We start from the raw sequence: 12,134 nt of genomic DNA on the forward strand, positions 1-12,134 counted from the left end.
ACTTTCAACCACAACATCACGCTGAACATTCTCAATGTCCTTTTCTTCTGTGTTCCTGAGGTCTCCCCGCAATTATTCCTACAGATTATGAATGCTCCCTGTCTTTGGGCACCTAGATGACTATTTTCACTCTTGAATTAATCTGAAATAAAGGCCTTCATCAACATTTCAGTTGCAGTCTCTGGCTTCAACATTTTAAATTACCTCCCCCCCCCCCCCCCCGATCCCTGTTAAGTTACTGTTTAACATATTTCCTCCGGATTTGTCTTCCAGTGTGTGTTTGTGGAAACTCTTTCACAATACTCTGTAAATGGTTTTTTTTTATCCATTAACCTGAAAGTACAGCCATGGCTGTTAATGCTGAATCACCATAACTTGTTTTTACCGCTCTTTGGAACTTGAGGTCCGGGGAGGTTACGTAGCCTAGGTAGATAATTGCATCTTCCTAAGGCACTTCAAACTTCACATTTCTTTTTGTTGGTTAATAGAGCAACAGAGACTTATGTAATCATTATATTCCGGCCCCTCCATACACACACACAATTGTGGCCTGTAGCAAGCAGGACTTGCAAGTATGCACAAGTTGCACTATGAAGGTAATGCCTAAGCCTCTACAGGACAAAAACGCTAACTTTTGAGACAGGATTCTTAATAGGTCTGTAATCTGCCCTCTAAACTTGTGATTTTAAGCTAAGTGAGCTGCAGGTAAATCAATAAATAATCCAGGTGACTGCTGCTTATGCAGCCAAGTTTCTAATGATGCACAAAGAGACGGCGCCAACTCAAAGAGCTGAGGCTCTTGAAACAGGTAACCGTTGCCAGAAACTAAGGGCAGAGGAACAGCAATGCAAGAGGCACGTTTCAACCTAGGGTTTAAAGTGTCTGTTTTACTGAATTACAGCTGCAGGAACGGCTGTTGTGTGTGAGAGGGGTTCCTTAATCCTATTCTCGGTAGCTTTTCCCCCTTCCCCTTGTTCAAACTCTCAGCAACTTTCCTGCTCACAAGAGATGAGGTTTTTGTGTCTTTTTTCCTTGGAAAGAGGTAAGTCCCTGAAGGGGAATTCATTGAGGGAAAGGCCTGTGGAGAAAGAATACCCGAGTTCCAACCAGATTGTGGTGGTGGTGGTGGTAGTGGAAAGAGCTGTCAAGTCCATGTGATTCCTCCTGGGGTCTTCAAGGCAAGGGGTGGTTTGCCATGGCCTGCCTCTGCACAGCAACCCTGGACTTCTCGTTGGCCTCCCAGCAAACACTCACCAAGCCCGACACCGCTTAGCTTCCAAGATGTGATGAATCAGTCTAGCAGAGGCCATCCAGGCCAAGGCTCTGACCAAGTTGCCCACACTAAAAACAGAGATGGGGAACCATTCCCACATGCCACTTTGTAGGAGTGGCACCTTACTGCCACTCTGGTTGCATCCTGAGTCATTTTTTGTGCTAATGAAAGGGGTGGCAACATCTGCAGATTCTCCTTTGCCCATTCTCACTCTTCCTGAGAATGGATCCGCCGACGGACGGAACTTCCGGTAGAGGAAAACGACCACTGAACGCTGCCCTTCCATGTTGCCGGAAATACACAGAGTTTATCTGGACACTGAATAACTTCTTACAATGTTATTTGTTCCTTGTCCTCAGAGGACTCAGTGTGGCTTGTGGAAGACGATTGTGGAAGTTGCAACAGAGCCAGCAAATTATTCAGTGCAAAACACAACTTCAAGCTCCCTTGCAGTTCTGCAGGCCCCACAACTGACCAAAGGCATCGAAGTTCTCTTGAACAAGATTTTTTTTTAAATCCTCCCAATAGCTGTAACAAAAACAAATATTAGCACACATGACAACTCATTTACTTGGCTTTTCAGCTATGTCCTCAACCAATGACCTTCTCTCATCTCCCTGTGTGCAGAAAGGTGGCACGAAGACTGAATTTCCTCCTGGTTCATATCTCTGAGTAGAGCCAGGGGCAGCCACTGGGCTCATGCTAGTGAGACACTGTACACATGGATTAAAGCACAGTATGAACAAGGACCAGGAGGGCAGGATATTGGGACTTTTGGACTTGTCTGGGGGAAGAACTTGCTGAGCTCTTTGGAGCAGTGGTGTAGTAAAAAGAAGTTAAGTAAACCAAGCTACATAACATTGCCAGATGTTTGGAAGCAGTGACGGTATGGCTCAGGCGGAAACTCATCCCCCTCCAAGGTCCTGCGTTTCCATAAGAAGCAGGCTGATCAGGAAGTGCATTTGCCCAGCCTGGATGGAGTGCAGCTGAAGATCTCACACGCAGCCGGGAGTCTGGGCATGACTTTTGATGCCTCCCTTACAATGGACATTCAAGTCACTTAAGTGTTTTCCACCTACGCCAGGCTAGGCTACTAGCAGCCTATCTGACCCTGGAACACCTGGCTGCAGTGATCCAGGTGACAGTCATCTCTAGACCAGATTTCTGTAACTCACTCTGTGCAGGCCTTCCCGTGTCCTTGACCTTAGGGTCCTCACTAGGACACTGTGGAGGGGCCATATCCAGCCACTGCTGAGGCAGGCATTGTTGTATACCGGATCAAGTTCAAGGTCATCCCCAGTCCAGGCCCAGTGTATTTAAAGGACTGTCTCTCTCCCTATGCCCCTCCGCAGGTTGGCGATCCCGGGCCCACAGGAAGTTCTCCTGGCCCCGGCCCCTGCCTGGTGGAATGAGCTCCCCGAAGAGCGAAGCTGACTCATTCCCACAGGGCCTGAAAGACGAAGCTCTTTCGCCAGGTTTTTGGTCAAGGCCAGGCTGACAGGAGATCTTGCCTCTCCTCTGAAAGTGCTCCCTCTAATAACATAATCCCTGGAGTCTAGGCAGGGTGGGGGTGGGGGGGAGAAAGGGGGACTAGGATGGGGGGGGGTGCATTTTTATTGCATTGTTTTTATCTGTTGTATATATATCCTTACCATAAGTGGCTCTTATATTGTGGAAAGAGCCATGTTGTTCCCAGAGGGACAGACCAGAATGAATGGGATGAAACTGATTCAAAAGAAATTCCATCTAAACCTCCAGAAGAAGTTCCTGACAGTTAGAGTGGTTTTTCAGTGGAACAGGCTTCCTTGGGAGGTGATGGGTTCTCCATCTTTGGAGATTTTTAAACAGAGACTGGATAGCCATTTGACGGAGAGGCTGATTCTGTGAAGGCAAAGGGGTGGCAGGTGACAGGGGATGAGCTATTGGGATGTGAGTGTCCTGCATAGTGCAGGGGGTTGGACTAGATGACCCATGAGATCCCCTCCAACTCTATGATTCCATGATTCTATGTAGGCAGTCCTGTCTGGGTCCCGAAGTTCCACCCTATCCGGGTGGTGTTTGGGTGCTGTCTGGGTCAGCAGGCCAATCCGGATGCTCCCAGCTCCGGATTGGGATGGCCCCTGGAGCAGCCACCTGCAGTACCCGCTCCTCCGAGGCCTGCTCTGCTCCGCCGACGCCACCCCTGGATCCACCATGCCGAGAGGCCTCTGCGGACCCAGGGGCAGCTCTCCGCCGGTATGCCTGATGTAGGGGGGCCGCTGCCCCTGGGTCCAGGAAGGATCCAGAAAAAAGAGTTCACAGGGATGCAGTGGAGAGTCTTAATTCAGGCAACTAGAGACAAAAACCCATCCTTATTTTGGAAGATGGTTTCTAATTGTGTTAGCCTACCCCACTTGACTTGATCATTCCAGTGGACAGATGGCTTACCTATTTTAAAAAACGTATCTAGCATCAGTATTTACATTTATCGACTCCACTGGAAAGATACCCAGAGACTGGGAAATGGCTGTTGTGATCCTTTTCTTTAAAAAAGGGAAGAGAGACAACCCTGCCAATTATAGGCCAATAAGCTTGCTAAGTGTTGTCAGCAAACTGTACATCAGACACCCGATATATTCCAGGTATATTCAAGCCTCTGCAGACTATTTCCTGTTTGGAAACAAAATACTCTAGGAGAGCATTCACACTAGCTAGATGCTCTGCATTACCTTCTGCCATGCTGGTGGGCCACTTCAAGAAAGCCCCAGTAGCTGAAAGACCCAGTAATTCCGGGGAGATAGAGTCAATCGAACACGTCCTCTTAAGGTGCCCCACCTTCAACTCTGCAAGAAATAGTAGGGGCCATATTATTAAGCGGGTTGCCAAATTTTGCGCTCATGTGCTTAGCACACGGGAAAGACAACTAAAGCAATTAAAAGCGTTCTAGAGGAATTTAATTATGAATTTTTTAGTGTAAAATGCAATTTTAAATATTTTAAATTTTTTTATCGGTTCCCAGTATTTTTTGCTTTCAGTTTTATCTGGCCGTAATGCTGTATTAAATAAATACATTTGATTTGACATGATTGTCAGCAATATAGAATACGAAAAATATTGAAATATTGGAAACTTGTAAGAATAATTTTCACAATCATAGGTGGAAACAACCACTGATGAAAATTCAACATTGAAAATGGCACAAATCTAGAGTCTGTTTTGGTTGCTTCATTAATCATTAAAATAGAGACAAGACACATTTTGACGTTTGATTCAATATCTTATTAATGTGTATAACAGTGGTCCCCAACCTTTTTATCACCAGGGACCACTCAACGCCTTTTACTGAGGCCCAGTGGGGGGGTAGTTTACTCCTCTACTCTCAACCACTGCCCTAACGCTCTCTGATCGCTATGGTAATGTTTAAACATCCCTTCAAAATAAGATACAGACACGCCACAACAATGAAGTGTGTTGTAAAGGGCTGGGGGGGATGAAGTAAAGGGCCCTGGGGGGGGGGGGGAGAAGGCGTCCTTCGGGACCCACCTCCAATTAGTCGAAGGACCACATGTGGTCCGCGGCCCACAGGTTGGGGATCGCTAGTGTATAGTATAAACATTATAGAGCCTCTTGTGGCGCAGAATGGTAAGGCAGCAGACATGCAGTCTGAAAGCTCTGCCCATGAGGCTGGGAGTTCGATCCCAGCAGCCGGCTCAAGGTTGACTCAGCCTTCCATCCTTCCGAGGTCGGTAAAATTAGTACCCAGCTTGCTGGGGGGTAAAACGGTAATGACTGGGGAAGGCACTGGCAAACCACCCCGTATTGAGTCTGCCAAGAAAACGCTGGAGGGCGTCACCCCAAGGGTCAGACATGACCCGGTGCTTGCGCAGGGGATACCTTTACCTTTACCTTTATAAACATTATACTGTATACAGATTTTGATAGCCTGGGACTGGTTCTCCCTTTCTTCCTCTAGCCCGGAGTAGTCAAACTGCGACCCTCCAGATGTCCATGGACTACAATTCCCATGAGCCCCTGCCAGCATTTGCTGGCAGGGGCTCATGGGAATTGTAGTGCATGGACATCTGGAGGGCCGCAGTTTGACTACCCCTGGCAGTGAGCAACCCAGGCACAAAATGTTTGTTTCTACAACTGGAGTAATTCTATATGCACATGTGTCGCCACCTAAAAGGGCACGTAAAAGGTCTAGCAGCAAAAGAATCATGTCAGACCTCACAGCCTTATTCGGTCAGGCGTCGGCTTCTGTCCTGCCCCCCTCCTGTGCTTCTCTTCCCGTTCCTTTCAGGCCCTGAAGGTCCTTGCTCTTTGTGGCATTCGTTGCTAGTGACGTCCAGTCGGATGCGCACGTGAATCTGGTGGCCGTCAGGTTCACAGATGAACTTTTGCTTTCTCTCCTTGAATATATCGGGTTCTTCACCCTTACATACACCGAGCTGGAAAAGAGATTGATCAATTCAAACTGCTGGGGGGAATTGCCATGTCCACCTAGGCATCCTGGTCTGCTCCTAGATAAAGGTTTCAATGGTCGGATGCATATGCAACAAAATTGGACTCCATTGGTACCATTTTAAGACCAACAATGTTTCATTTAGAGCTTGTACCTTGATCTTAAAAGTGCCACTGGACTCCGACTTTGGCTTCTTGCTACTGTTGACAGAGTAACTCATCAACGGTGCACAACCTGATTAAAGGGTAGGTAAAGGTTTATTTAGGAATTAATATAGTTGATAGGAAAGAGGCTAGTCAGAGATAGGGTCCCCTAACTGCATCTCTGGCTGAGACGGAGAGGGTGAGCGTGAGTGTGGCTCTTCTGAGACGAGGGGGGAAATGGCTTGCAGGTGACTGACTGGCCTCCCAGCCCATCTGGGGGAATGAAGGTCATCTCTGATCACACGGTGAAGCCAGCGTTTTGAGACTCCAGCCTTAAGCTCCAGGAGTTTGACTCGTGCTGTGAGTAGAGGCCTACTCAGCTTTCACCTTCAAAGAGAAATGCAAACTGAGCCTGGTCGTCTTAATGGAACAGAACTGCCAGGCTTTCAGAGAGACTCAGGCAGGGCATCAATGACGAGGAGCTGAAAAGAGCAGGAAATTAGAACAATGGATGAAGGCTGCCAGAAAGGAAAACCAGGTCACATTTCACTGGGAAGTCAGCTAAGGAAACAAAGGGGGAAATGCCTCTGCTAATCATGACCGTGTGGGAAGGGGCACAGGAAACAGGAAATGTAATCTACCTGCCATCAAGTCCTAACTGAGGGCAACTGGGTTGAGGTAGTATCGTGTTATGGGTAGGGATGGGGTTGCCATCCTGCAGGAGGTAGGGAATGCAAAGAAAAATAACCTGTCAGTGTTTGCAAAGCAAATACATGGAGAAGCTGACCACCGCAAAGGATCAAGTGGAAGAGCAGAAGCCAAAACGTGGACAGTTTATAAGTTGTGGACAGTAATTGCTTAATATAATTGGAATCTTTATATTTAGTGGTCTTAATGGTGTCACTGGACCTAAATTTTGTTCCTCTGCTTTCGACCAGTATGGCTCCCCACCTGAATAGGGTTACCAGAAGCCTTTTTGTGTGGGTCTGTCCTTTTTTGGACTCTTTTTAAAAACTGGGGAAAATGTCCTCTTTGTGGGGGGAAGGTTAGCAATATTCCTAGTTAGTAGCGATTATCACAGCTTCAGGCTTTCTCAACTTTTTACCCTTGAGAACCCCCTGAAACATTCTTCAGGCTTTTAGAAACCCCTGAAGTGGTGCGATCGTGCAGAATAGGGTTGGAAGCAGCGTGGTATGCATGCCCACCCTAGGCCCCTCTCCTTCCCAGGAGAGCCAGTCTGGTGTAGTGGTTAGGAGTGCGGACTTCCAACCTGGCATGCCAGGTTCAGTTCCGCTCTCCCCCACATGCAACCAGCTGGGTGACCTTGGGCTCACCACGGCACTGATAAAACTGTTCTGACAGAGCAGGAATATCAGGGCTCTCTCAGCCTCACCCACCCCACAGGGTGTCTGTTGTGGGGAGAGGAAAGGGAAGGGGATTGGAAGCCGCTTTGAGACTTCTTTGGTTAGAGAAAAGCGGCATATAAGAAGCAACTCTTCTTCTTCAGTAATATCAGGGCACTCTCAGCCCCACCTCCCTCACAGGGCGTCTGTTGTGGGGAGAGGAAAGGGAAGGAGGTTGTAAGCCGCTTTGAGCCTCCTTCGGGTAGGGAAAAGTGGCATATAAGAACCAACTCTTCTTCTTCTTCCCGCCCCCTCCAGGCCCATCATTAGCTATGGGGGGGAGTCAACCTGACCATATAGGGTCATATAACCTGATAATGTATTAAGGGGTGTTTTAACAGGCTTTTATTGTGTTTTCTTGGATTGGATTGTTGTAAATCGCCGCGAGCCTTTTTGAGAGCGGCGATATAGATATGTGAAAATAAATAAAATAAAAATAATTGTTTTAACAAATTTCAAAAAATATATTAAAATTTAATTAATTCTGGCAACCTTACATAGAGGTTCCAGTCTCCAGGGGATGCTGGAAGTTCTCCTGGGATCTCCAGGCGGCTGAGATCAGTTCCTCTAGAGCAGGGGTAGTCAAACTGCGGCCCTCCAGATGTCCGTGGACTACAATTCCCAGGAGCCCCTGCCAGCGAATGCTGTACTGGTTTTACCTCAGAGTTATCTATATTGAGTTACCACAGAAATTTCAACCCCTGGTTTCACCTGACCTTTTCCCCCTAAGTTAAATAAAATATTTTGTAATTTTTGAATCTCAAGTGCCATTTAAGTGGTTTAAGATAAGCTGGGCTCCTGATCCTTCCCTTAGTGAGTGCAGCTGGGAGTATGCTGGAACCCTAACAAATAAGTGACTGGTGGAAGAGTCAACAAGCAGTGGGTCCTTCCAGAAACCCTGGCCCCTGGCAGCTGCCCTGCCTCATGGTATGTTGAGCCAGGCCAACAGATTTAGGATTTTCCATAGAAGTGGTACATTCCGCCCAGCTTGTTTATTCAAATTGTACTTTTGCATTTGTCCCCAACCAGGTGAGAAAAACAACACAAAAATACTTAAATAGACAGGGTAAACACCTGAAAAGGTATTAATTACTTGATATGCTTCCGTCTGCATAGATGTGAAGCACTAAGAAAATGATGTGAATATTAGAATCCGGGAAGAATAACCATTATTTGCAGGGTTCCCTTTCTATTTCTGAATAGTTTTACCCTATTTCACTTCAGGTTAAAGCATAGCAAGGCAGGGGAGGGGGGAATCTGCCCAGTAATCTCTTGAGTCTCTCTTTGTACCAGGAACTAAGCGTTCAAAAGGATGCTTGAGTGACTGGGCAAAGGAGAGGGAGAGCAAAAGACACCAAGCAGCGGATTAAGAAATGCTAAACCGGATTGAGCAACGAAAGATGAACTACGGAAAAGATTTCTTATCGAGTAATGAAATAATGCCATTACTTCCCACCCGACCCCAGGAGATGAATGACCTGCCCTCTAGCTGTATGGGAGCTCTGTTATATAAATGTATTACTAAAAAAAAAAAAAATGAAAACTATCCCTACGCATATGAAGGAAGAATGTATTAAAAGAGAGTAAGAAAAAGGATTTATGTCGCATATTGAATTACATATGCTGAATAAATGCTATCTTCCCATGTACAGCCACAACTTAAAATATACCGGCCTGTATTCATAGAATCATAGAGTTGGAAGGGACCTCCTGGGTCATCTAGTCCAACCCCCTGCACTATGCAGGACACTCACAACCCTCTCACTCATCCACTATAACCTGCCACACCCTTGAGCCTTCACAGAATCAGCCTTTCCATCAGATGGCTCTCCAGCCTCTGTTTAAAAATCTCCAAAGATGGAGAACCCACCACCTCCCGAGGAAGCCTGTTCCACTGAGAAACCGCTCTAACTGTCAGGAACTTCTTCCGGATGTTTAGATAGAATTTCTTTTGAATTAATTTCCTCCCATTGGTTCTGGTCCGTCCATCCAGGGCAAGAGAGAACAATTCTGCTCCATCCTCCATATGGCAGCCTTTTAAATACTTGAAAATGGTTATCAGATCCTCTCTCAGTCGTCTCCTCTCCAGGCTAAACAGACCAAGCTCCCCCAACTATATAATTGTTGGGAGATTTATTTGCTGTACTCCATATCACATTTCTATGACTGGGTGAAACCTCATGGTCATGGGGCTGCCGTAACCAGATGCACCTTGACAGCACTTAATTATTATTTGCTGTCATAGATTTCTTGATTTGCATCTTCAGCTCCATTTGTCCCCTTATCATTATTGAGTTGTCTGTTGAGATATTTACCAGGGTTTTCCCCATTCATTGAAGTGTGATACGGAGTGTAGTAAATCAATTTCCCAAGACGTTTATTGCAAAAAAGGTAAACGTACATGTATTCAAGCCAATCCAGTTCAAATGCAGGTTGCAGTAAAAAAAGAAAAGGACGCCTAATCAAAGGGGTACCTTCCCAAGCACCTATGGACCGCTTCTCTAGCATCAGAGGATGAGGGCGTTGTATCTGCAGGAGGGACCTGCAGAGATGGGAATTGTAGTCCATGGAGAGATGTGTGTCTCTCCATGGAAGGCCATGTGAAGCAAGTGAGAAGACAAAGCAAGAGAGAGAGAGAGAGAGAGTGAAGTGGCCAGAGGTAAAAATATTTTGGAGGTAAAAATATTTTAATTAAATTATCTCCATTCTACAAAACACCATATATAAAGCTGATTTTTCAAAATGTATATAACTCTTTTGTGTACAAATCTTTCAAGTAACTAATGCCAGCTTACAAATTCCATAATTCAACATTAGCAACTTTGAAAATTATAAATTACATTACAAGATTCAAAGTCACACCAACCACAAAGCAACACTCCAACAGTTAATTGTTTTTTCCAGCAGTAATTTATGGATACTGTCCCCCACCTCCTTACGTGATCGGCATTTCGCAACCCTCCGGCCACGTCAGAGGGCAGCTCCCAGGTTAAGATGAAGAGGAAGATAACATGCAGACACGTTCAGTGTGATGTGGCACCCCCAGAAGTCCAGGCTTGCTGAGTCATTCACTGCAGCAAGACTGGCATGGTTGGATACACGCCAGAATACAAGCATTCTAAGCTGCTCACTCCAACTTCTGTCTTCCGGTTGATAGGTGCCAGCATGTGGGGGGTCACAGATGCACAAATATGATGTCAGAATGCTACTTAGCTAAACAAAATCCAGGGTGTGACCTATGTTGTCTGAGCTAAAAGGCAATTTTGCACCTTTTCCTTGTACTCACCAAAGCAGGGAGAACTACTCTGAATTTCCCAAAAAGCATTCACGGAGCCATCCCCTCATTCAGTCCAGCATCAGTAAGAATTTTCTATTCTTGCTTCCTTAATTGCTCTCCCATGATGAAACAATGCCTTCCTTTGTTCAGGAGTATAGTTACCTGTTTCCCAGGCTTGTTTTTTTCTTATTGGTTTAAGTCCAACAAGGAAACATCTACAAATATTTGTACCTCTGAGTTGACCATTGCTTTGTTTTGATTGGAATTTGTGCCTCAGAAGAATTCTTCCTGCCCATTAAAGTAATTTGAGACAACACCCTAACTCTACCCCATAAAATCAGCTGCAGTCTTTTTCCTCTCCCCTTTTGTTAAAAGGAAGCCTGCTATGGAGGGACACAGAATAAGAAAGGAATCTACATCATCAGAGGTATATTCAAAGTACATCATCAGAGACTTAGCCATAAATGGGGGTGGGGGGTGGGGGGTGGAGTGGCTGAGACCTGATAGTGGTGAACCTACAGGTTTGTATCTTGTATAAATGTTTTGAACTTCTTGGGGTCCAGGATTCTTTAACCCTACTAATCCCAGGTGCTGCCCTGCCCTAGATGGCCCAGACTAGCCAATCAGGGTCAGGCCTGGCTAGAATTTGGGCAGAAGTCTTCCAAGGAATGCCAGGGGAGGAACGTGGTTGCAGGCAACTGCATCGATTTCTCTCTTGCTTTGCTGTAAATTAGCTGTGACGTCCCGGCACGTTCTACCACCCATCCCATCGCTCCATGATATCACTCCACAATTTGGACTCCATAATACGACTCAGCCATTGAGACTTCCTTGTTCTACAGATAACATCATCAGCATAACATGATCAGAATTTCGATTTGAGCTGAAGGAAAGCCAGGCTATTTTCCATTTTCTGGAAAAAATGTAGTCTGGTTTGCTGATCCAATAAACCAAGCAGAGTTCTTTTGTCACCACGTCATGTGGCATTGGTAAGGGGGGGGGGGAGGATCCCTTAAAATTTCATCCTACCTGTGTTACAGCTGGAAATGTGTTTCTTGTTGGCTGGCCACAGAAAGGGGGTCCTGATTCAATTCCTATGACAGACAGGCTAAGTTCCAGCTTTCCCTAAGAATGACCAATGACCAATGACAGGAAGTTGAGAAGAGAGTTGGAAGGCAGCCATTGGGAGCTGGCAGGGAGGGAAGTGGGGGGGGGGGAAGAAAGAGTGCCTGGCTGAGTGAAAGAGTGGAGAAGAGCAGCTAACAGCTGACCGAAAACAGTCAGTTTGTAACAAAGGATCACAATTGTGGGAATAAAGAAACAGTTGAAAAAATCAAGGGAAGAGAAATGTTGTTACCTCTACCTTACTTTCTTCAGTGTTTTGTTCAAACCATAAATAAAAGTTAATTTCTTGTTTTATTTAACCCTGTGGGCTTTGTGCCTCAAGGAAAGAAACACACACATTAAAATAGGTAGGTAGGTAGGTAGATAATGTTATATCTATATTTATCTATCTATAGATATGAGTAAATGTGGCAGATGTGAATGGAACATAACAATAACAATAACAATCCTTATCCATGGTTCCTCTATA

The 12,134-nt window shown here is 45.8% G+C and overlaps 1 long non-coding RNA gene across 2 annotated transcripts; it reads right to left on the minus strand.

Annotated features, from left to right (window-relative positions):
• Nucleotides 1-689: 689 nt before the first annotated feature.
• LOC143822339 (uncharacterized) lies at nt 690-11,660 on the minus strand. Of its 2 annotated transcripts, none has more exons than XR_013226133.1 (4): nt 11,570-11,660; nt 5,482-5,703; nt 3,982-4,095; nt 690-1,801 (listed from the first exon to the last, which is right to left on the minus strand). It is a non-coding gene; the product is annotated as an uncharacterized LOC143822339 (long non-coding RNA). The 2 variants fall into 2 exon arrangements; XR_013226140.1 differs by lacking the exon at nt 11,570-11,660 and adding an exon at nt 10,550-10,686.
• Nucleotides 11,661-12,134: the final 474 nt, after the last annotated feature.

This window comes from Paroedura picta, chromosome 1 (assembly GCF_049243985.1).
Source record: "Paroedura picta isolate Pp20150507F chromosome 1, Ppicta_v3.0, whole genome shotgun sequence".
Lineage (NCBI taxonomy): Eukaryota > Metazoa > Chordata > Lepidosauria > Squamata > Gekkonidae > Paroedura > Paroedura picta.